The sequence below is a fragment of the Octopus bimaculoides genome, chromosome 7, assembly GCF_001194135.2.
Source record: "Octopus bimaculoides isolate UCB-OBI-ISO-001 chromosome 7, ASM119413v2, whole genome shotgun sequence".
NCBI classification, from domain to species: Eukaryota; Metazoa; Mollusca; class Cephalopoda; order Octopoda; family Octopodidae; genus Octopus; species Octopus bimaculoides.
Genome location: NC_068987.1, coordinates 29881999 through 29883919, shown reverse-complemented (window position 1 = coordinate 29883919; position 1921 = coordinate 29881999). Strand labels below are relative to the sequence as shown.

Here is a 1921-nt window from a genome sequence, read left to right as displayed (position 1 = left end):
ATATATATATATATGTTTAACTTTACTTATTTATTTCATTCTGGCAGGGTTTCTATGGCTGGGTCCCATTCCTAAAGCTATACACTGGATGCAGTTTATCTTGGTGCTAACACTAGATAAGATATATATCTAAGAAGACTAATGAGCACTCTTGACCTTGTGGTGTCTCTGCAAACCAATTCAGGGAGTGCATTGAATGCAGTTTATCATAGTACCAACACTAGATAGGCTGTTATATCTTTGATAAGATTAAAGAACACTCTTGATCTTGCAATGTCAGAACGAGGGCAGGTGTGTGAGACGTTCAAAGGTATGATGGAGAAAAAACTAAGTGACTGGAGTTTGAGGATGGAATGACAAAAAAGTGACAGAGCTGTGGAAAGTAAGAGAAGAGAGACAGTAATGGCAGTTACATGTTTGGTAGTGTAAAAGAGATCAAATAATAGATGGTAATAGCATAGTGGTTGGAGTAGGTGTCAAAATGCATGCAAATCCATTACTGTCCCTTGTTGCAGCATGCTGCTCTGTATGGGCATGTTACTTATGACATTTCCAAACACACACACACACACATCCTATCCCCCATATCTACCACTTTTTCAACAACTCTTTCACCATGGACACACCAGTCAATGGATTTCATTCAGCATTGCATGTTATCAATCATCACAATTTTTACCATTTCCTTTGTGTGTGACACAGGATCTTGAGGTTAATCTTCTCCACTTCATACTATGTCTTTGTTGGTTTTCATTTTGCATAGGATGATCCACATTTTAGTGCATTGTTGTTGTTATTAATCAAGTCTCTTAGGTAATAGAATTTATCAACAACTTCTAAGGACCTATTTGAGTATTTGAGAATATCTATTTTCTGGGGCTCTTAGTGCACCTGTGCATCATCATCATCCTCATCCTCATCATCATCATCATCATCATCATCATCATCGTTTAACGTCCACTTTCCACGCTAGCATGGGTTGGATGATTTGACTGAGGACTGGTGGACCAGATGGCTACACCAGGCTCCAATCTGATTTGGCACAGTTTCTACAGCTGGATGCCCTTCCTAACGCCAACCACTCCGAGAGTGTGGTGGGTGATTTTATGTGCCACCGGCATGAAGGCCAGTCAGGCGGTACTGGCAACGGCCACGCTTGAAATGGTGTATTTTACCTGCCACCTGCACAGGAGCCAGTCCAGTGGTACTGGCAACGATCTCGCTTAAATGTCTGCATCTGCTGTATAAAACATCTGTCTCTTTGTTAGCTGCCTGTGACCCTGCTTTGCCTCTTGTGCATCCATAGTTTATACTGGCTATACTGCATGGAATCTACTCATTCTTTTTCTGCATATTGAGCATAGACATTTATATTGCAGGGTCCTGTCTTCTCTCTCACAAAAGTTTCACTAAGTTTATCTAAAGGGCTCTTAATTCAAGGTCTTGGGTTCAGGTTGAGAATTTCTTCACCAAATCATTGGTAATTCAGCTGTTCTTTCAGACATCTAGTCTTAAAACTCTTATGACATGGCCAAGTGGACAATAACAAATGTGAACTGAAGACTGAGTTTTGATGAACTATAGCAAGTTAGTTTTTGTTTGTGGCAGATGTTCAGGTGCAATAAAGACTGCAAACAAACAGGAAACAACTTCTATCTCATTCCAGGGTGAAAAACTAGAGGTAGTCGATAGCTTCCGCTATCTGGGCGACCAAGTTAGTAGTGGGGGTGGGTGCGCTGAAAGTGTAGCTGCTAGAATAAGAATAGCCTGGGCAAAGTTTAGAGAGCTCTTACCCCTGCTGGCGACAAAGGGACTCTCACTCAGAGTAAAAGGCAGACTGTATGACGCATGCGTACGAACAACCATGCTACATGGCAGTGAAACATGGGCTGTAACTGCTGAGGACATACGTAAGCTCGCA

General features: G+C 41.6%; 1 protein-coding gene across 5 annotated transcripts in view; it reads right to left on the bottom strand.

The window, feature by feature from the left end:
* LOC106880188 (putative sodium-dependent multivitamin transporter) overlaps positions 1 to 1921 on the bottom strand; it is a 124026-nt gene that overhangs the window by 36570 nt on the left and 85535 nt on the right. The gene's annotated exons all lie outside the window — the stretch shown is intronic.